General features: G+C 34.5%; 1 long non-coding RNA gene across 2 annotated transcripts in view; it reads right to left on the bottom strand.

Moving 5' to 3' along the window:
- LOC143248553 (uncharacterized) overlaps positions 1-24,667 on the bottom strand; it is a 42,322-nt gene that overhangs the window by 11,360 nt on the left and 6,295 nt on the right. Inside the window, exon 1 of one of the 2 annotated variants that reach the window (XR_013027044.1) lies at positions 13,040-13,263. The exons of the other annotated variant lie outside the window; for it this stretch is intronic. This is a non-coding gene — a long non-coding RNA (uncharacterized LOC143248553). Of the gene's footprint in view, positions 1-13,039; positions 13,264-24,667 lie in introns of those variants that run through there. 2 annotated transcript variants of the gene reach the window in all.

The raw sequence follows: 24,667 nt of genomic DNA, 5'->3' as shown, positions 1-24,667 counted from the left end.
GTCCAAAAGAATCACGTAATTCGCCGTGAAAAAGTCCTTTGTCCTGCGGGCATTGTGGATTGCAGCGTCGTTCTGCTGAAAGATCCAGTCATTTCCACACTAGCGGGGGCCTTCAGTCAATAAGGATGCTCTCTCTAACATGCCAATGTAGCCAGCTGCTGTTTACGCCTCTGTATAACATGAAGCTCCATTGCTCCATGAAAGGAAAAAGCACTCCAGGTCATGATGGAACCTCCTCCACTGTATCGTGTAGAAAATGTCTCCGGTGGGATATCTTTATCGTGCCAGTAACGTTGAAAGCCATCTGGACCATCCAGGTTAAATTTTTTTTCTCATTAGAGAACAAAACCTTTGTCCACTTTTTTACGTCACATGTGTGGTGCTTCTCAGCAAAGTTTAACCGAACTGTTTCGTGGTGTGGAAGGAGGGGTGCCCTTTGAAGACGTTTACGGTTTTTAAAGCCTTTCTCTCGTAGATGCCGTCTTATTGTTCTTGAGTTGCATTCTGCATCCGTAAGGGCCTTAATCTGGTTCGACGATCGGCTGGTGTCTTGCCGGACAACCCGTCGAATCCTCCTTCTCAACGCCTGCGAAATTTTATTGGACCGACCACTTTAAATTCTCGTTCCTTATCTCTCAGGGTCTTTTAAGAAATTTACAACAGCAGTTTTACTACGCCAAATCTCACCAGTGATGACACGTTGAGAGAGACCTTGCTTTTGCAGCTCGACAATTCTGCCACGTTCAAACTCTGTCAACTTTTTAGCCTTTGCCATGTCTTTACCCAATGTAACACAGGAGATGTCAGTGGGAGATGTTGACAACGCTAATGCTTGAACACAAATGACTAAATTTCGTTACGTGTTTACCGATTGTTTTAGGCTAATTTCATAGTGTTTACATTTTCCCTATTAAATTCTAAAAAAGTTTTTTTTTCATCTTTCGAAGCTCTACTCAAATAAGTGGTTGAGTGTAACAACGCAAAATGCATATTTTTTCTTTATGCTCATTGGCCTTAAGATTTTGTCCAACAGTGTATATATGTTTATTTTCATATAGCAAAGCCAAATTGTACCATTTTCTGTGTCCAACAACGAGAATCGAAGCGCTGTCACACTGGAAGGCACGAATTATATTTTATGACACGTACAGAATTAAGAGACAAAGGTTTGATCTTTTACACAAAGTGAGGAACCAAAACGTTGCTACTTGTAGCTGTTTTAAGATACAAATGTCTGATGCATTCTGTTGTTAAAATATGACCAAAATCAAACAGGTCCTTGAAAAAAAATATTATTATAGATATTGTATAGAAAAATAAAATGGTCTGACTTTAAATAATAGCTTACATAATTATTGATCTTAAGTAAAGCACAAAATAAAACCAGAGGTTTAACTTAGTGTTTCTATCACAACAAACGATATCTTTTTTAAGCGTTGCTCACACATTACTGGGTGATTTTTGTTGCTATTAATACCTACTGGTGGTCTTGTGTATGGATGAAAATAACTTCTTTTTTTCCTATTATTTTTACACATTTTAATTTTTTTACATGGTTATTATAGTGAACGTGAAATGTTACAGCCTACGTGTTTGTATTACAGTTTTTAATGTGATGCTAATGTTAGTTTGAATCTAAACTACAACAATCATTGCGTCTTTCTTGGGTTTAACTCCCTACACTGTCTAAAAAACGAGTTCTTTCTGAGAGGGCTGGGAACTGGATTTTACTTCGCAAGATTACACGCAGCGTTGTAGGATTTGCGTAATGTAAAGCTCCTTAATTATTTGTCAAAGTTTTACCCGACGCCTGGCGTTTAAGGAAAACATGTTGTGTTTTGTTTTTTTACCGTTTTATGGTTATTTGTAACGTTTTCTTCGGATAACCAATATTATTGAAAATCTCCTCAAAATTTTAAATTTTTCATCTAGGTAAAAAAAAAGTGACACAAACTTGCAGCTCAAGGTTTTACTACATAATATGGCTAATCTGGTCATAGTTTTACTACATAATATGGCTAATCTGGTCGTAGTTTTACTACATAATATGGCTAATCTGGTCATAGTTTTACTACATAATATGGCTAATCTGGTCGTAGTTTTACTACATACTATGGCTAATCTGGTCCTAGTTGTACTACATACTATGGCTAATCTGGTCATAGTTTTACTACATAATATGGCTAACCTGGTCGTAGGTTTACTACATAATATGGCTAATGTGGTCATAGTTTTACTACATACTATGGCTAATCTGGTCATAGTTTTACTACATAATATGACTAATCTGGTCGTAGTTTTACTACATAATATGGCTAACCTGGTCGTAGTTTTACTACATAATATGGCTAATCTGGTCGTAGTTTTACTACATACTATGGCTAATCTGGTCCTAGTTGTACTACATACTATGGCTAATCTGGTCATAGATTTACTACATAATATGGCTAATCTGGTCATAGTTTTACTACATAATATGGCTAATCTGGTCATAGTTTTACTACAGACTATGGCTATTCTGGTCGTAGTTTTACTACATAATATGGCTAATATGGTCGTAGTTTGACTACATAATATGGCTAATCTGGTCATAGTTTTACTTATCACGACACTTGCCAAGAATACCATGAAAATAAACATACTATCCAAAGGTTGAGTGACAACATTTCACTTCTAACAGGACCATCCATCAACGTCATGTACTTGTTGGATATTTGTCTCGATATAAGTTATATGACTGGAATGATCAGTCTGCAGAATGTTAGAAGGTAGCACTTTGAACACACCATTTTAACCTTATATCTTCATCAACAACGAATTGGGTAAAATAAGTTTGTTTTCTTGATACATGAAGAACTCCAAACTCATGTAAACAGCAACTTTGACAACATGATAATTTCCTTAGATCTTAAAGTCCATAACTCTCTTCCATTTCTACGAGTTTAGAAACCTTGACCACTACAGTTTATCGAAAAGAAAGTCAAACAAATAAATGTGCAAACTTGCGTTCATGTTATATAAAACATGTTATATGTTATGTAAAAACTTTATATGTTACATGAAACGATATGTTATATAAAATACGTTATATGTTGTATAAAGCATGTTATATATTGTGTAAAACGCTATGTGTTATATAAAACGTTATGTGTTGTATAAAACATGTTATATAAAACGTTATGTGTTGCATAAAACATGTTATATAAAATGTTATGTGTTGTATAAAACATGCTATATGTTATAAAAACATATTATGTGTTGTATGAAACATGTTATATGTTGTATAGAAATATGTTGTATTAACTACTAGAAAACAATACATTGTAAGTTATATGTCAACTTATATTAACTACTAGAAAACAATACATTGTAAGTTATATGTCAACTTATATTAACTACTAGAAAACAATACATTGTAAGTTATATGTCAACTTATATTAACTACTAGAAAACAATACACTGTAAGTGACTAGAAAACAATACACTATAAGTGATGTCAACTTATATTAACTACTAGAAGACAATACACTATAAGTGATATGTCAACTTATATTAACTACTAGAAAACAATACACTATAAGTGATATGTCAACTTATATTAACTACTAGAAAACAATACACTATAAGTGATATGTCAATTTATATTAACCACTAGAAAACAATACACTATAAGTGATATGTCAACTTATATTAACTACTAGAAAACAATACACTATAAGTGATATGTCAATTTATATTAACCACTAGAAAACAATACACTATAAGTGATATGTCAACTTATATTAACTACTAGAAAACAATACACTATAAGTGATATGTCAATTTATATTAACTACTAGAAAATAATACATTGTAAGTTATATGTCAACTTATATTAACTACTAAAAATCATACACCGTATGCTATACAGTCAACTCACCTTAATTACTAGAAAACGATACCCTAAAAGTTATACAGTCAGCCTATCTTAACTACTAGTGAACCACAACATGGCAATCACAAGAGAAACAAAAAGTATTTTTTCTTTATGTATCAGGCCTGAAGTAAAACCTTCGTGCTTTCTTCACAAATCTTCCACACTATGTGATAATATTACGAAATCCTCTCAGAAAGAACTTGGTTTATAAGACTCAATGTAAGGAATAAGCAGTTCACTGTCTCTCACACCAGTTGTAGGAAAGATTCAAAATAGCATTAGCAACACATCAAAATCTGTACTACAAAATATAGCCGTTCACGTGCAGGAACATGACCACGTGGTAAAATTAAAATGTGTGAAACTTATAAGCAAAAGAAATAATCAAAGAAGCTACTGGTCAAGTGTAAATCTGACGTGACCTTGAACTGGAAGATCACGGATGTTCTTTGTTGGTTTTGTATTATCAAACTATACACAACCAAATAAATAATGGGTGGTTTCCATGGTAACTCCACGATTGCAAGCGTAATTGTACAGACATAAAAGGTCGTATCTCAGTAATTACAAATGATAGAATGTTGAATAACTTATCCATTTCTATACTTTTAGGCATATATATTTACCAAGACTAAGACACATTAAACGTGTATACAATTTCATTCGTAGGAAAGAAGACGTTTCAACTTAAACATATTTGTATAAAAATCACTTTAAATAACCCATAATGTGCTGTAATATTTAATAAAATAGTTATATTGTTTGTTTTATTTTATCTACACAGTGGACCATCTGTGTTCTGTCCACTGCAGGGAAACGAATTCTGTATTTTAAGGTTTTACGTAAATAAGCTTCTCGCTAACTCACCAGTGAACCAGCAGCTATAATGGACATATTAAAAAACACAACTAAACAGTAAAAATAAGTAGTTAAAATGAAAACGATAAAAAACACAACTAAACAGTAAAAATAAGTAGTTAAGACGGAAATGATAAGAAACACAACTACACAGTAAAAATAAGTAGTTAAAATGGAAACGATAAGAAACATAACTAATCACTAAAAATAAATAGTTTAAATTGTGTGGTAAAAACATATAAAATTATAAAAATAGCCATTTCAAAAAGAAACAAGAGAAAACAATCAAGGACCGTGAGAAACCGGGTTTCGCTACCCATGGTGAGCAAAATGCAGATAACCAATTTTGTAGCTTCATTCTAACTTTAAACAAACAAATCATAGCAAGTTAATCACAATCACTTGTTGTAAGGATTTACTGTTTATTTTGAATTTCGCGCAAAGCTACAGGAGGGATATCTGCGCTAACCGTCCCTAGTTTAGCAGTGATAGACTTGAGGGAAGGTAGCTAGTCTTTACCACCCATCACCAACTCTTGGGCTACTCTTTTACCAACGAACAGTGGGATCGACCGTCACATTATAACGCCCCCACGGCTGAAAGGGCGAGCATGTTTGAATTCGAACCAGTGCCCCTCAGATTACGAGTCGAACGCCTTAACCCACTTGGCCATGCCGGGCCATAAGTAAAGATTTATATTTTTATTACTAGAAATAGGTTAGTGGGATTTTCGTAAAGTAAACCGCTCTGACAAAAAAAGATTTTTAAACTTCCGATTCACAGATGGGTGTAGGTTTCGTTACAAAACTTTGTTCCAGACTGACTCGTGATATAAATAACCTTAATGTTCATATGTTTGGCGCACGCACGTGCTCATAAATAAAAGTTTAAACGAACTAGCGACATCTTTTTTCTATATTAAAGCACATGGCAGATTTTTGTTTTCCTACGAATATCACGAGTATGTATGTGATTTACGTCAGTCACATGCCGTTCACGGACCAGTTAGAGAATAACTTTAATTAAAATGTTTGACACAACTGTTTTTGAATATAAATAGATTTCTCCCTTGCAGACATCAACTACCGTTGATGAACAGACAGTAGAAAGGTTACCAGCGATTTTCGCCAACAGAAACGTTATTGGTGGTCATAGAAAAGAACAGCCAATGGAAATGTTAATAATAATGTTAGAAAAGAACAGCCAATAGAAATGTTAATAATAATGTTAGAAAAGAACAGCGAATACAAATGTTAATAATAATGTTAGAAAAGAACAGCCAATACAAATGTTAATAATAATGTTAGAAAAGAACAGCCAATAGAAATGTTAATAATAATGTTATAAAAGAACAGCCAATAGAAATGTTAATAATAATGTTAGAAAAGAACAGTCAATACAAATGTTAATAATAATGTTAGAAAAGAACAGCCAACAGAAATGTTAATAATAATGTTAGAAAAGAACAGCCAACAGAAATGTTAATAATAATGTTAGAAAAGAACAGCCAACAGAAATGTTAATAATAATGTTATAAAAGAACAGCCAAAAGAAATGTTAATAATAATGTTATAAAAGAACAGCCAATACAAATGTTAATAATAATGTTAGAAAAGAACAGCCAACAGAAATGTTAATAATAATGTTATAAAAGAACAGCCAATAGAAATGTTAATAATAATGTTATAAAAGAACAGCCAATACAAATGTTAATAATAATGTTATAAAAGAACAGCCAATAGAAATGTTAATAATAATGTTATAAAAGAACAGCCAATACAAATGTTAATAATAATGTTATAAAAGAACAGCCAATAGAAATGTTAATAATAATGTTATCAAAGAACAGCGAATAGAAATGTTAATAATAATGTTATAAAAGAACAGCCAATAGAAATGTTAATAATAATGTTATAAAAGAACAGCCAATAGAAATGTTAATAATAATGTTATAAAAGAACAGCGAATAGAAATGTTAATAATAATGTTAGAAAAGAACAGTCAATAGAAATGTTAATAATAATGTTATAAAAGAACAGCCAATACAAATGTTAATAATAATGTTATAAAAGAACAGTCAATACAAATGTTAATAATAATGTTAGAAAAGAACAACCAATACAAATGTTAATAATAATGTTATAAAAGAACAGCCAATAGAAATGTTAATAATAATGTTATAAAAGAACAGCCAATACAAATGTTAATAATAATGTTATAAAAGAACAGCCAATACAAATATTAATAATAATGTTAGAAAAGAACAGTCAATACAAATGTTAATAATAATGTTAGAAAAGAACAACCAATACAAATGTTAATAATAATGTTATAAAAGAACAGCCAATAGAAATGTTAATAATAATGTTATAAAAGAACAGCCAATACAAATGTTAATAATAATGTTATAAAAGAACAGCCAATACAAATATTAATAATAATGTTAGAAAAGAACAGCCAACAGAAATGTAAACGGAGGTATTATCAATCTTACATTAGAGTTATTATTATGGAATTTTGTCTTGTAACGATTTTATTTTTTATACAGAAAAAACAAAGTTACCAAGTTACGCGTGACTTATTGTCAGTCTCTTTCAAGTATCCCCGAAAAAATATATAATTACCAATAAGCTGGCAAAACTAAACTATGAATTATTTATATTTACCACATACGTACAAACCAACTGCGTATGTTGCATGTCTGAATTGTCTAACAAAGCACACGTTTAACATGCGTAAAATTTTAGGAAGTTTTATATACCACAAGCAGTTTTGTGTTCAGTTAAAGAAAAATAACAAATTTGATGTTATAACTACATATGTTACATGTTTGAACTAACAAAGCACACGTTTAACACGTGTAAATTTTTAAGAGGTGTTATATAACACAAAGTTTTGTGTACTATTAAAGAAAAATAACACATTTGGTGTTTGTTTTGAATTTCGCGCAAAGCTACACGAGGGCTATCTGTGCTAGCCGTCCCTAATTTAGCAGTGTAAGACTAGAGGGAAGGCACCTAGTCATCACCACCCACTATCAACTCTTGGGCTACTCTTTTACTAACGAATAATGGGATTGACCGTCACATTATAACGCCCCCACGGCCGAAAGGGCGAGCATATTTGGTGCGACCGGGATTTGAACCCGCGACTCTCGGATTACGAGTCGAACGCCTTAACACGCTTGGCCATGCCGGACCTGAATTTGATGTTATAAGGTTGTTCGTTACTAGTATTATAACTCGTGTTATAAGGCTGTTCGTAACTAGTATTAAACTCGTGTTATAAGGTTGTTTGTTACAAGTATTATAATTCGTGTTATAAGGTTGTCCGTTACTAATATTATAACTCGTTTTATAAGGTTGTTCGTTACTAATATTATAACTCGTGTTATAAGGTTGTTCGTTACTAGTATTATAACTCGTGTTATAAGGTTGTTCGTTACTAGTATTATAACTCGTGTTATAAGGTTGTTCGTTACTAGTATTATAACTCATTGTTTCGGTAGCAACATTCGAGAATAGTGATAGCAACTCAGAAATATTTAGTTGTTCTGTTGAATTTCACGAGGGGTCAAAGGGAAGGTAACCAGGAAACAGCACTCACCGCCTGTTCAAGTGCTACTCATTACCAACGAATAGTGGGATTGATTTTCACAATGTAACGACAGTATAACCGAAAGTTCGAACGTGGTCGGTGACGGGACTCGAACCTGTGACACACGAGAGAGACTGATTAAAACCGCCAATAAAAACACCTGCGTTGAAGAGGTATGACGCAATGCATTTCTCCTGATGCCAATTATTGTTACTAGTTGCATTATTACTTGATAGTAGAAAGATTCTTTCACACAATAATTTAAATGTGTAATATTTAAACTACACAGACGATTTTTATTAAATAAAAGTGAAACAAAGCAAAACAGTAAATAAATAGATTTTCAAGTTAAAGAGTAGTAGTACCTTTCCAGTAGTACTGAGGTAGAAATATATTACAAACAAAGATGCTTCTTTGTTCTGGAGAGTCATATAAGATATAATACTGGTTAAAAGATCAATAGACAGGATTGATTGTCCAATAAAACAACAACATTATAACAGTAGGCACCCTATTATATTGCAAGCAATAGAAGTTGTTTTGGTAGACTTCTTCGTTGGGCGCGAGTTCGAATCCTGTCACCAAACATCCTCGCCCTTTCAGCCGTGAAGGATTGTAATTTGACCTTAATTCTATTTTTCAATGGTAAAGAGTAGCTCAAAAGTTGGCGGAGAGTAGTTTTGACTAGCTGTTTTCCCGCTAGTCTGTCACTTCTAAATTAGGAACAGCTAGAACACAAAACCCTGTACTATTTCTGTGCAAAACTCAAGAAAACAAGTAAAGATCGCTGAACAACAAAAAATGACTGTGTATTCATTATTTCCACGGGTGTTCCCATTCTTAGGAGCATCTCTCCAGGATAAAGATAATTACAGTGTAGTAGTAATGAACATTTTCTACAAGAAATAACTTAACATATTTTGGAATCGACAGTTGTATGTCAGTTGTATGCCCTATGACACAGACGTCTATACAATTGTATATTTTTGCCATTTATTTGTCTTTGTTTCAAAGATCCATTTCGATAGTGTTAGAAAAAGGTTATTAGTCCTAACAGACTACATACAGAGGTGGCCAAGGTACTCAGTAGGTATAATACAAATAGTTACGACAAAAAAAACAGCATTGACAGAGAGTTTTACTTTAAAATATGATAGTCACTCAGGTTTATTTATTTCTCTACCCAACAAGTCTCAAAATAAGGCAAGAAACCATCGCTGAGATACCAAACCAGAAAGTAGCCAATCTACCATATTGTTCATCTCTCTTTTTGTAATTCTACAGCCACTATGTTACTAAACCCATTCTATGTGTTTCTGGGCAGTTCACATTTTAAAAACTGATAATTCCAGAATGAACGATGCTATAATTACGCCTAGCAGTTAGTGTGTTTTTTAAAAGAAATCTGTTGTTCCATTAAAAATCTTAAATACAAAGTGAAATAGGAATTACCAGCCAATAATAGATAAACATTAAATGACCATAACATGTAGAATACTGAAAGCTTTTTACGCTAAACAATCGCTGTCTTTATGAACCTAACCATTATATTACCTGGGAAGTGGAGTAAAAATATATCAATATGTACATTATTAACGTTTATCGCACATGTTCATAGAATACAATAACTTTAAGACAGAGGGAAAAGCATCACAAAACAAATAATGAAAAATATGTCATAAATGTGAACTGATGTAGGTATGGTAGTACCCAAAATAATGAAAACAAAATGAGATTGCTATACATAGATCATCCTTGCATGACTAATATTACTGTAATTGGAAGTTATATATTCCTTGCTGCTGGTATGCAGCTAGTTTATCGTAATTCCGCAGTCATGTCAAGTTAAGCATCAATGCAGTATAACTAAGAGCCTAATGGCCTACAATGAAAACTAAGTGAGTCAAACATGTATTGATTATTACAGACTCTCGCTACGAGATCGGTCGAATTAACCACTTTGTACTCATGCTTTTTACAATATAACATTAAATTTTAATGTTGAACTTAATTTAGGGTTAATCTATGTATATATATATCTGTATCATCCTTATATTCTTCTTTAAATTATTTCTGGTACTATCGCCCTTAGATCATTTTATATTTACCACACACTAAGTTTGTTCTCGGTATAAACATACTGGAAGAATAAGATTTACCATACACAGTTTAGTCTCACTACATTCATACTGGTAGCATAAGTTCTACAACACGCAGTTCAATCTCATAGGTAACCTCTGGTAGGGTGAGGTTTACAACAAAGTGATTAGCCTTAGTGTATTTATAATGGTAAAATAATTGTCACAGATCTGTGAGATTCTTACTGAGATGACGACTTGTAAAACAAAACAATCATATTAAGTCATATTATGTTGACATATGGAAATCGATTCTTGTAGGTTTGCTAGGTATTTAAAAAGAATGTTGTTTGTATAATTGTTTTGCTGGATATTTAATAAGAAATGCTTTCTGTTTGGTTTTTTTTTTTTTTGGATATTTAAAGAGGAATGTTTTATATATATATTTGCTATGCTGGATCTTTCAGGAGAAATATTTTCTGTGGTTGCTTTGCTGCACTTTTAAGGAGAAATGTTTTCTGTTTGGTAGTCTTGTTGGATATTTAAGGAGGAATGTTTTCTGTTCGGCTGTCTTGTTGGATACTTAAGGAGGAATGTTTTCTGTTCGGCTGTCTTGTTCGATACTAAAGAAGGAATGTTTTCTGTTTGGCTGTCTTGTTGGATACTAAAGGAGGAATGTTTTCTGTTTGGCTGTCTTACTGGATACTTAAGGAAGAATGTTTTCTGTTTGGCTGTCTTGTTGGATATTTAAGGAGGAATGTTTTCTGTTTGGCGGTCTTACTGAATACTTAAGGAAGAATGTTTTCTGTTTGACTGTCTTGTTGGATACTAAAGGAAGAATGTTTTCTGTTTGACTGTCTTGTTGGATACTAAAGAAAGAATGTTTTCTGTTCGGGTGTCTTACTGGATAGTTAAGGAGGAATGTTTTCTGTGTGGCTGTCTTGTTGGATACTAAAGGAAGAATGTTTTCTGTTCGGCTGTCTTGTTGGATATTTAAGAAGAAATTTTTTCTGTTTGGCGGTCTTGTTGGATATTTAAAAAGGAATGTTTTCTGTCTAGCGGTCTTGTTGGATATTTAAGGAGGAATGTTTTATGTTTGGCGGCCTTGTTGGATATTTAAGGAGGAATGTTTTATGTTTGGCGGTCTTGTTGGATATTTAAGAAGGAATGTTTTCTGTTTGGCGGTCTTGTTGGATATTTAAGAAGAAATGTTTTCTGTTTGGCGGTCTTGTTGGATATTTAAAAAGGAATGTTTTCTGTTTGGCGGTCTTGTTGAATATTTAAGGAGGAATGTTTTCTGTTCGGCTGTCTTGTTGGATACTTAAGGAGGAATGTTTTCTGTTCGGCTGTCTTGTTCGATACTAAAGAAGGAATGTTTTCTGTTTGGCTGTCTTGTTGGATACTAAAGGAGGAATGTTTTCTGTTTGGCTGTCTTACTGGATACTTAAGGAAGAATGTTTTCTGTTTGGCTGTCTTGTTGGATCTTTAAGGAGGAATGTTTTCTGTTTGGCTGTCTTGTTCGATACTAAAGGAGGAATGTTTTCTGTTTGGCGGTCTTACTGAATACTTAAGGAAGAATGTTTTCTGTTTGACTGTCTTGTTGGATCTTTAAGGAGGAATGTTTTCTGTTTGGCTGTCTTGTTGGATCTTTAAGGAGGAATGTTTTCTGTTTGGCTGTCTTGTTCGATACTAAAGGAGGAATGTTTTCTGTTTGGCGGTCTTACTGAATACTTAAGGAAGAATGTTTTCTGTTTGACTGTCTTGTTGGATATTTAAGGTGGAATGTTTTCTGTTCGGCTGTCTTGTTGGATACTAAAGGAAGAATGTTTTCTGTTCGGGTGTCTTACTGGATAGTTAAGGAGGAATGTTTTCTGTGTGGCTGTCTTGTTGGATACTAAAGGAAGAATGTTTTCTGTTCGGCTGTCTTGTTGGATATTTAAGAAGAAATGTTTTCTGTTTGGCGGTCTTGTTGGATATTTAAAAAGGAATGTTTTCTGTCTAGCGGTCTTGTTGGATATTTAAGGAGGAATGTTTTATGTTTGGCGGCCTTGTTGGATATTTAAGGAGGAATGTTTTATGTTTGGCGGTCTTGTTGGATATTTAAGAAGGAATGTTTTCTGTTTGGCGGTCTTGTTGGATATTTAAGAAGGAATGTTTCTATGTCCTTGCTTCGTTAAATTTTTTAAAAGAGGAATGTTTTACGTGTGGGTGTCTTGTTGGATATTTAAAGAGGAATGTTGTATGTGTGGATGTCTTGTTGGATATTTAAAGAGGAATGTTGGATGTGTGGATGTCTTGTTGGATATTTAAAGAGGAATGATTTATGTGTGGCTTATGTATATATATAGAAGTATATTACGGAAGGAAATACTTACAAATAAAAGATTTTCTTATAAACATGCCCCCCTCCCCAGTGGCACAGCGGCATGTCTGCAGACTTGCAACGCTAGAAACCGAGTTTCAGTACCCGTGGATAACATACCACATATAGCCCATTGTTTAGCTTTGTAGCTCCAAACAAAGAAATGATAACCATGGAGCAAAGTTAGGATTACATGAAATAGGTAAGTAACATCATATCATCCCTTACCCCGTTGTATAAAATCCACAAGATGAGCAATAGAAGGATAAGAATGATGTAATTCACAAACAAACTCTGAGTTTCCTTGTCTCCCACCATCTTGGAGTATTCCTTATTTAATATGTACTGTCCGCCCTTCGTTCACCAGAGTACCAGATATTTTACTTATCTATATTCTCGTCTCAGTAGTAAAATTACTCTGTTTCCAAACTCCGACAAAATAACAGTTTTTTTAAGAATGTCAGCCACTTTCTTCTAACAGTTCATTAGGTGTACGCTAATGAGGAATCCGCCAATAGGGACAGACTAAACACACTGAACTTGGTAAATGCATCTCTAGAATGAAACCTGATTAGCTGTTGGTGGAAGGGCAACACCGCCCATAATCCTCGAATATTCTTTTTATTTGTTTATTGACTCAAATGTGAAACTTGAGAGAAGTTTCTCACAAATCCTAAACGCCCTCACACTTCAGAAAGAAAAAGTCACCTTTATAGAAACAGCTTTTTTTTTAATCCTCCTTCAGGAGCGTCACCTGTACATGCACCCAAGAGTTAACATCTCCTAATTTATCACTTTACTGTTTGAAAGACTCGATTCTAAACAAAGGTTTTGAATGTTTTTCTGAAGTTTGAAAACTTTAATTAATTTGTATAAACATAAACGCTGGCACAGGCTTGTATCTGCTGGTTGATTTGGATATTTGTTTAGATTGTGATGTACTGACTAAAATGTATAAACTATTATCCAAAAACGTTTATTTACTGATATTATAAATGCACCAGGACGGAAAAAGCGATATTTAGGTTTGTTTCTTTGAAATTTGCGCAAAGCTACACGAGGGCTATCTGTGCTGGCCGTCCCTAATTTAGCAGTATAAGACTAGAGGGAAGGCAGCTAGTCATCATCACTCACCGCCAACTCTTAGGCTACTCTTTCACCAACGAATAGTGGGGTTAGCCGCCACATTATAACGCGCCAATGACTAAAAGAGCGATCATGTATGGTATGACGGGGATTCGAACCCGCGAACCTCGCAGTATGAGTCGAGAGCCTTAACCATGGGGCCATGGCGGGCCCCTGATATTTAGGTAAAGCAGTTTTTATCGGGACAAAATTTTTTTATAAGAATCGATGTTTAATTATTACAACTTCATCAGGGAAAAAAGTTTTCTGTAAACCGATGTTTCTAAATTACCGCTTCATCAGAACAGCTCACGAGTCAGTATAAGTGTGTACTGAAACATGTGGTCTGTATTTTCCTAACTACAATAGCACTGGTTTTGTAGAGCAAACTGAAACCTAGGGTTATTTAGTGTGGAAATCAATTCAATAACACTTCATCTCTAAAGCGAGAACATAGACGAAGTATCATGCTTATCTTCTTATTTCCCAACAGATGTCAAAATCATAAATTAAAAGGGGTCATGTCAATATGTGCCACTAGGTAGAGCTACGAACTAAAAAGTTTCAAACGAGAAACCTGGAATGGCACGAAAAACAATTTTTAAAGCGAATTGTATACATCTGAATTTGATTAGATATTACTATTTACAAAGTTTCGAGTAACGTCCATATGTTAAAATAACAGATCGCTATTTAAAGGAAAATTGGTAGAACAAGATAAGTATGAACGGTCACTTCACATTTGTTTCCACAGTGTAATAGAATCAACATGAACAGTTATGTAACATAATTTCTCAAATTAAACATATATTTTAGCTCCGTAGGTTTAACTGAGATCTGCATTACTTATACACTAAAAGCAAATTTGTGAACAAATAAAATAAACTTCGTTTTATTGGCCAGTAGGTACAGTTTGAAAAAAATATATATATAATAAGAAAAGACTTGAAGATTTTAACCTAAAGAGAACTGGCCATATTGACATTAGTTTTGGAATGTTTAAACTACAGAAGACATTTAAGTTTAATCGTGAGTTAACAGCCACAACTACGTCTAAACGCTACACGATGAGGAAGAAATAAATGTTTGAAACTTACACCGAGGTATAACAACCACAAGATTAGTAACAGGATAATTAGAATGACGTAGTTCACTATCAAACTGTGGGTCTCCATTTCCGCTAGCATGGTTTACTAAGTAGAAAGACAGGTTTCAGCAGGGTTACGAAGTAGCACAGTAAGTACTGATGAAGATTGCCTGACCGACTCGAACAAAGGTCCTCGTTATCAGAAATGTGTTACCCCCCTTCCCCGTTGTTTACATCATATCTAAAAAGGTGTAAGTAGTTTGACTCGCATCCAAATATCTATTAACCAGAATGGTCGATTTAGCAGAACCTGTAATCACTGCAAAGTTATTATGGCCTCTTGTGGAGTACTTACTCGAAATAAACAGTCATGCGAAGCTGTAGAGTGTAAAAATGGACAGCCCAAACCCTGTCTTTCACTATGAGAGCCTACAAGCACGCGATATTGTAAGCCACTGAGTCACTGCTTTGATAATAATTGGACGTCCTTATGTTCTACACGTCATATCGTGAATCGACGTTCAACTTGAATTCGGGACTTGATCCCCGCAGTCATCACAGAATGAATAGCCTTTTTTTTTTTAAAACAGCCACCAAAAACAGTGCTTATACAGCCATCTTAGGTTTAATTTGAAATGACAAACCCTAATGCAGATTTCTTAATAGCCATGAAAATATAGTGATTATTCAGTTGTTTTTTTAAATTTTGAAATAAAGGTATATTTAGGACAATTGTGTTATGGGATTGTTTTAGTTTCATGTTAAGAGGACAGTTGTTTTATGGGATGCCGTAGCTGCTTGTTAGGGACGCAATTGTTTCTTCAGCTGTCTGTTTGTTTGTTTGATTGGGAATTTCGCACAAAGCTACTCGAGGGCTATCTGTGATAGCCGACCCTAATTTAGCAGTAAAGCTACTCGAGGGCTATCTGTGATAGCCGTCCCTAATTTAGCAGTGTAAGACTAGAGGGAAGGCAGCTAGTCATCACCACCCACCGCCAACTCTTGGGCTACTCTTTTAACAACGAATAGTGGGATTGACCGTCACATTATACACCCCCACGGCTGGGAGGGCGAGCATGTTTAGCGCGACGCGGGCGCGAACCTGCGACCCTCGGATTACGAGTCGCACGCCTTACGCGCTAGGCCATGCCGGGCCATGACTCTTCAGCTCTCATGGCATGTTATTAATAGGAAAGTTGTTTCGTGGGTTATCGTAATTTGTTGTTAAGGGGACAAATGTTGCGTGGGCTATCAAAGATTCTTCTTGAAAAGATAATTGTCGATTACACCCTGTTGTTCACAATTTTTAAAGGCGTTTGTTTCACATAAATATAATCAAAAGGTATTTCTCTTATACGTCAGGGCCTCAGCATGGCCAGGTGGTTAAGACACTTGACTCGTAATCTGAGGGTGGCGGATTCGAATCCCCATCACACCAAATATACTCGCCCTTTCAGTCGTGGGGACGTTATAATGTGACTGTCAATTCCACTATTCGTTGATAAAAGAGTAGCCCAAGAGTTGACGGTAGGTGGTGATGACTAGCTGCCTTCCCTCTAGTCCTACACTGCTAAATTATAGATGGCTAGCGCAGATAGCCCTCGTATAGCTTTGCGCGAAATTCAAAACAAACCAAACTTATACGTCAGTATGAACATTTATTAGAATGACTCGTTATTTGCTGTGCGTATAGAATAAGGTTATTGTAGTTTAAAAATCTTCTGAAGAGCATCTAAATAAACAAATGATTGATTTCCTCACTTCTTCCATGTATTCAATACACCACTTACACTATAATGTTTCTAAGTTTTTAAAAGAGGAAAACCAACACATAGCCATAAATGATTAAAATCAGTAGACATTTTTAAAATTGCTCAAAATACCTAATCTAAATATCAGACTGACAATAAGATATTGTCGCTCTTTTAATAATTTAAGAAAAACTGAAAAAAAAGTATTTAATTTCAAATTTGATCAGGATAACGTTTGTCCTCATTTTCTATGACATAATTACATCTTTTAAGTATGTAACGAATTCCTCGTGAAGAAAATTCCTTTGCTTTGAATTCAAAAAACAATCTTAAGTCAGTGTTGAGTGTTTTGCTTCTTGGATACTTTTTGTATCTAAGTAATGCTGTAAGTACAAGATCTGGTGAAAAGGATGGATGAAGGAAAAGGAAGGATTTTAAGGCTTGAAGTTTTTCTTGGATCATTTATGCAGTGTACGGTCTTACAATGTGATGCCAAATCTTTTCTCCTTTTTGACTGACTAATGCAGCTCGTTTTCTTATCAGTGCTTGGTGTAAGCACTCCAACTGACGAGAATATCTTTCAGCCATGACTGATTCATTTGGATCCAAAATTTTATGACGGGCTACACCTCCCAGATCCCACCAAACATAAAGCAAAACGTTTTTTTTCGGGTGTAAGCCACTCTTTGGCGTTGGAGCAGGTGTCTAACAGGAATTCAACTACTTTCTCTTACGTTAATTATGCTCATAAAGATCCCACATTTCATCGCATGGTTCATTAGCATATCTCAAAGACGAACAAGAGGTGACCTTCTGAGAACATTGATTATCCATCAAATCATGTGGAACCTATTGTCGAAGTTTCGAAACTTTTTCATGCTCGTGGATGTGGGTAATGATTGTATATGGAGCTATTGAGTCTTTTTTTTTTTGTATGGTCAACTTTGGATTTGCTTCAACTATGGCTTGTAGGACGTCTTTATCGATTGATCTTGGCTGTCCAGAATCAGTGAGATCAAATTCTCCCGACCGGAGTCTCGTGAACCATCGTTGACACTTCCTGATGTTCAATACAATTTCTCCATAAACTGTACATATGTTTCTTGTAGCCTCTGAAGCTTTTAAACCTATTAAAATTCATATATCTTACAGTGTCGTATGTGTATCTCGTTTGTAATCGTTTCTTATATCTTTATAGGTTAAAGTTTTGTTCCAAATGTCTATCAATTATTCTTAAATAAGAGGTAAGGTTAATTAATACATTGACATCGAAAAGAGGCATAAATTTGCAAGTTCTTTTCCTCAAAACCAGTAACAACGTTTTTGAATAAAAAACGATGTTATTGTCTTTCCAACCTAATACAGCACTGCCACGATGACATCTTAGATTCTGTACTAGTCATCACTACCAAAAGCTGGAAATCCTTAGATTCTAAGTTTTTCATAATGCATACAAGGGGAGATTCTTTTTCCATAAACATCTTTGAGTACAGCTACTACAGTGAGGTGTTGCCAGTAAAATGTCGAAACAGAGAGATTTTATACCATTAACTTCAGAACATTTATACCATAATCGTTGGTGTTTAGGGAAAACTTAAAAAGACCTCGTCTATTCACCAAGTATTGCGTTTTACACATTGGGCAGGTAGAAGAGAACCCACATGTATAACATCAGACAAGACAGTGGATAGAGATGGAGGTATGAGTTGGACAGGTACAAGAAAAAACCCACATCTGTAACATTAGACAAAGCAATAGATGAAGATAAAGATACACTATGAATAGGTACAAAATCCACATCTATAGCATCAAACAAACAGTGGATGGAGACAGAGGTACACACTGAACAGGTACAAGAAAGCCCACATCTATAATACCAGATAAAACAGTAGATGAAGATAAAGATACACATTGAATAAGTACAAAATCCACATCTATAGCATCAGGCAAGACAGTAGATGGAAACAGAGGTACACGTTGAAACATTGAATAAGTACAAAATCCACATCTATAGCATCAGACAAGACAGTAGATGGAGATAGAGATACACATTGGACACGTACAAGAAAACACACATCTATAAGATCAAAAAAGCCAAGGGGCGGCGATAATGGTACATTGAAACAGATGTTAGACATCTAAAAATCAACTCGCAGACAAATTTTAAATCCTTTCTAATGACTTTAAAAAGTCATCTAGAAACAGTTTTAAGAACGCTGCAAAAATATGGTCTTTGGAAACATAAAAAATATTACTGCTTGAAGTCAATAAAGCAAGGAGACCAGCTTTGGTTGAACAGTACTGCTTGAAGTCAATAAAGCAAGGAGACCAGCTTTGGTTGAACAGTACTGCTTGAAGTCAATAAAGCAAGGAGACTAGCTTTGGTTGAACAGTACTGCTTGAAGTCAATAAAGCAAGGAGACCAGCTTTGGTTGAACAGTACTGCTTGAAGTCAATAAATCAAGGAGACTAGCTTTGGTTGAACAGTACTGCTTGAAGTCAATAAATCAAGGAGACTAGCTTTGGTTGAACAGTACTGCTTGAAGTCAATAAATCAAGGAGACTAGCTTTGGTTGAACAGTACTGCTTGAAGTCAATAAAGCAAGGAGACCAGCTTTGGTTGAACAGTACTGCTTGAAGTCAATAAATCAAGGAGACTAGCTTTGGTTGGACAGCACTTTTCTAATTCCAAGGTATTAGAGGAAAGAAAAATGTAATGTTTAAAAACTGATAAGCCTAATGCTGATGTCTTATGACAAATGTAACTAAAATCGTGCTTTGTCAGCTTCGGAACATGTATCCTGGGATATGAAACTGTGGTGGAATGAATTTTTGGCAGAGAAGTCTATAATCGAGATGTCTGGTTCCAAGTTGAAGTTCAAAGAGATATTGTAGAAGGAGTACCTTGTGCCATTGGTCAAACATACAAAAAAGTTCGTGTAGTTTGGGGTACAATATATACAAATGATGTTTAACATCTTCATAAATTTAATAAAAACACATAACGGTATAATTACCACTGTATATTAGTTCATCATGCTATATCATTTGTAAAGACGTCAACTGAATAAAGTTTCATGTGCCACGACAATAATGACCACTTTCACGATTTATTGAGTTAATTCAGCAGAGAAGAAAAGATCACGATATGTCCAGCGAAAGGAATAGTCACCAAATCTTATTAACCTTGTGCAACATATATGGGATTGAGTTATTAAGCACAAAGTTACACAAAAAACTATCAGTGCTCTGCCCACTTGGGGGTATCGAAACTCGGTTTAAAGTGATATAAGTCCGCATACATACCGCTGTTGGTGGGGGAAGGGGCAATATGGGGTTTACTGGACTTTACGCTTGACAAAACTATTGTGTTTATGTGTTTTCTCATAGTCTGTGATATAACTTTATTCTGTTTTTCTCGAGTTTTTATTAACAAGTAAATACAATACCACAAAGTTCTCAAGATGTTATTGATGTTGGCCCCTAATGACAAAGTGTTTTCGGACTTATGCCTCTAGAAACCGAATTTCAACACCCGTGATGGCTAGAACACAGATAGCTCTTTGTGTAGCTTTGTGTTTAATAATAAACAACGACAGCTATTAATGGTAAAGGTGGCCTAACTAAACACCAGCTTAAAAAAGAACTAATAATTACAGGTTAGTTCATATATATATATATTTATGCCCCCAGTGGCTAAGGTTAAGTCAGAAGGCTTATAACGTTAAAAACCAGATTTCTGAGTTAGTAGTGGTTACAAGATAGCCCCATTGTAGAGTTCTGAGCTTAACAACAGACATTTATACAGGTATTACATCTACACAAAGATCAGTTTTAAGTACAAAGAAATGATTACAATCGCTGAAAATGGAAAACAGCTCCGTATTAAATACTTCGGCCAAACCACTCTCATGAGGGATATGACAGTTACTCTTTTAGTGCACCCCCAAATACGTTGTGCGAATCGCGTTTTGTGTCACTCGGCCACGATTCATTGTCCTTACATGCTAACCTCTGAATAACACCAGGACCTGTTAGAAAACGAATATCTCAAAACACATCGTGGAATACAACAGTTAAACTTGTTTCCAAGTAAGTAATAATTTTGTCTACGTTTCATTATGAGTAAATCGATGGATTTGTGAGGGCAAAAAATTGGTTGTAATGTAAACGTGAATTTTAATTGTGTGTTAAACAATGAAATAATTTCCTTCACGGTTCTTCTGTTTATATCTGATAATGTTACTTAATTGTAGAATATATTCAAAGCAACCTTCTTGGAATACAGAACCTCTGATACAGAGTTAGTTTTGTTTGTTGTTGTTGTTTTTTAATTTCGCTTAAAGCTACACGACGGCTATCTGTTCTAGCTATTCCCAATTTAGCAGTGTAAGACTAGAGGGAAGACAGCTAGTCATCACATCCCACCGCCAACTCTTGGGCTTTTCTTTTACCAACGAGTAGTGGGATTGACCGTTACATTATAACACCCCCACGGCTGAAAGGGCGAGCATGTTTGGTGTGACAGGGATTCGAGCCCGCGATTCTCAGATTTGCGAGTCGAGCGCTATACCCACCTGACCATGCCGAGCCTCACAGAGTTATTACATGATGAAAAGGTTTCTGATAATCAAACAGGACCCTGGTAAGCAGCACGTGATTCCGTTGTAATTCATTGCTCGTGGAGTTTGTTCCGTCCCTTTCCTGACAGTGTGAGGGTTTTCTCTAGTTTTTTATATCTCTCAAATGAAAGGTTTCAGAAATATTATATGTCCCTGACAACGTAAGATTCCCTTTATATTACCACTTTCCTATACACGCTTTTAGAACCTTTACGTGTTCCTAACAGTATTGGATTTCCTTGGTTTCTATTCTACTCTCCTTGTCAGAAGCTTTACTTTCTCCTGAGAACGTGTTGCGTATCGCCGAAGTGATAAATAGAGCTCACACAAAACACTGTAAGCCGGTCTTGATCACTTTAAACTATACTACTGCCACCTTCTGGATATATATAAGGTATCATTTATTTTGATATTCTTAAATTTTCTATTCCTTTAAAGACAGAGACAAAATTAATAAATAAAATAATTATACATTTAAGTATGTAAATTATATAATATAGCCAGCCTGATTTATTTGTGAAGAATGCACCAGTATCGTTACTGAGTGTTTTTAAACCTTTAACTTATAAACAATTTATTATACGTTTAATTTAGATAAAGCGCCATCTGCTACACTGTACCAAGAAATCCATAAGAAGAATGTAAATTATCGTGCAAACAATATTTTATTAAATGCTCTAATACACACACATACGGACACATGCAAATCTAATAATAGCAACGCACGTCTGGTCTGTACACTCAAGTTTCTATGAGCTGATTATGAGGACGCAAGTAATCAAAAGCAAATATAATTTGTTTATTTTGGTTTTGGTTTCCTGTAAATTTCTGTTGCCAAAAAACAAAAACTATAAAATAAAATATAAGGTCAGTATGTTAGGCAGCCCAAGATGCTGAAACAAAAATGGAAAATATGACCACTAGAGGATAAAAAAATAGAGATAGAAGGGAGAGAATTGTTTGTTTCTGAATTTCGCGCAAAGCTACATGAGGGCTATCTGCGCTAGCCGTTCTTAATTTTGCACCGTAAGACTCGAGAGAAGGCAGCTAGTCATCACCACCCACCGCCAACTCTTGGGCTACTCTTTTACACTGAATAGTGAGATTGACTGTCACATTATAACGTTGCCACGGCTGAAAAGGCGAGCATGATTGGTGCGACGGGATTCGAACCCGCGACCTTAGAATTACAAGTCGAATGCCTTAACCCACCTGCCCATGCCGGGCCCGAAAGGGCGAGAAAAGAAACACATTTAAAAGCCACTTTTGAAAAGTTAAATTTAGATATAAGAGTAGAGAAACTAAATCGAGCTCTGCTGAGTTTGCGCTTCAAAACTTAAGTCTCTTGGTATAATGATACTGTAGTCTAGAACATCGGAGTTTTATGATCTTTAAGTATTTTATTTAAAAAACAACAACAACATCAAACAAAGAGACTATGCTATAAATAGGTTATTATATTAACAACACATTAACAATTAACATGATTATGAGAATAAAAGTTTATCTCCAAGCGATTTAACACTACAATAAAAATAAGTTAAACGATAAAACCTCTCATTTCTAAATTGTTTAAATATTGTGATTACCTATAATTAAAAGTAACTATTTTTGCTTCTAAAACTATTAAAAGTTATAACAACAAAATATTTGGATCTATAATCTACTTAAACACACCAATAAATGTCACGAAAAGACAAATTACTGATATCTGTAAGAAAAACAACAATAGACATGATTAGGACCAGATATTTGTATCTATATATTGTATAAACTGAGAGACAAAGTAGTTATATCTATAAGTTAGTTAAACAGTACAATAAACATGATTAATGGTCTAATTACTAACCTATAAGTTGCTTAACGACTATAATAAACACTATTAAAACACTAATTACTCGTACCTATAAGCTGCTTATATAATACAATAAACGTGACTATGGGACTAAATAAACATCAGTGGAAGAGTATACACTGTTATATCTAATGTGTGAAATGTTCACTCTGGAACACCAAAACATTTAGTGACCTTTGACATCTCAACGGAAATCTGACGAACATTAGAGTTTAAAAGACTAAACAACGTATTAAAACGTTTATCAGTAAACAATGTAATAATTGTAAAACATGCAAAAGAACATAAGTAAAGCTTTTGTCCAAACAAAAATAACCTCTAACTTGTTTGAAGTTCACAGAACGTGTACACCCAACCCTCACAGCTCAGCGGTAATCTCAAATCGCTGAACATCAGGGTTCGATCGTCACATTCAGCACAGTGCAGATAGCTTAATGCGTACTTTAGAACAAACAAATACACAGAAATAATAAATTTTAGTTAAGACATAAATAGCTGAAAAAGTCAAACACTTCTTGCTATAAGTTTTAAAAGTTTTCGTTGTTCTAATTATTGCAAGTAAACAATGAATTCTATAATAACCAAATAGAGCGTATGATTAGTGACATAGAATTATTGAGTAGTTTAGTCTGCATTGCGAATAACTGAAAGGAAAGGCAATTATACGACATGTCAAACACACTCTTATCTATTATATATCTGATGCTGACTAGACATTTCGCTTTGTACCAGGGATTTTCGAACCTTCTGGTATACAACACACGTGGTACGCTTGACACGCTTGTTCTATTAGGAAATTGCTTAAACATACACGTTACAGTGCTAGCTGTATTTTTATGTTTCGAATATTCTTAAAAGCTAAACAACTGATAGTTTCAGAGAAACAGCTAGTTTACAGCATCTGTTGTTCTAAACAACGCAAAAAAGTTTGAAATCCATTAAATATTTTTGTCATGTAGAGCCAAATATTAACTATGAACTGAGAACGTCACTTAGGAGACTTTTTCAAGTTTAAACAAAAACTGAGACTTTGTTTTGCATTTCAATTGTTGTTCTCAACGAACATAAAAACTATTCTGGGGGGAAAAGACATCTTTGATATGTTACGATCTTAGGTTAATATTTTCAAACTCCTTTGGGAGATTTTGTGTGGGTGTATTTGTAATGAATAAAGTTCTTTAAAATGCTTAGGCTTTCACGAAATTTGACGTGAGATCACTCTATCATTAATTAAAGAAAATATATTCATAAAAAAAAGAATTAGCTCACCCCCTGTGTAAAGAAGCCACAGAATCAATAGTAAAATGATGAGTATTACGTAATTCATCACTAAGCTCTGAGCTTCTTTGTCTATCATGATGACTATTAGGCCTAATGTGGATAGTGATCAAAACGTTCTTCTCAGGTCCACCTTAT

Source organism: Tachypleus tridentatus, chromosome 4 (genome assembly GCF_004210375.1).
Source record: "Tachypleus tridentatus isolate NWPU-2018 chromosome 4, ASM421037v1, whole genome shotgun sequence".
Taxonomy (NCBI): Eukaryota; Metazoa; Arthropoda; class Merostomata; order Xiphosura; family Limulidae; genus Tachypleus; species Tachypleus tridentatus.
Note: the sequence above shows the minus strand (reverse complement) of the source record. Positions and strands in the feature narration are given on the sequence as shown.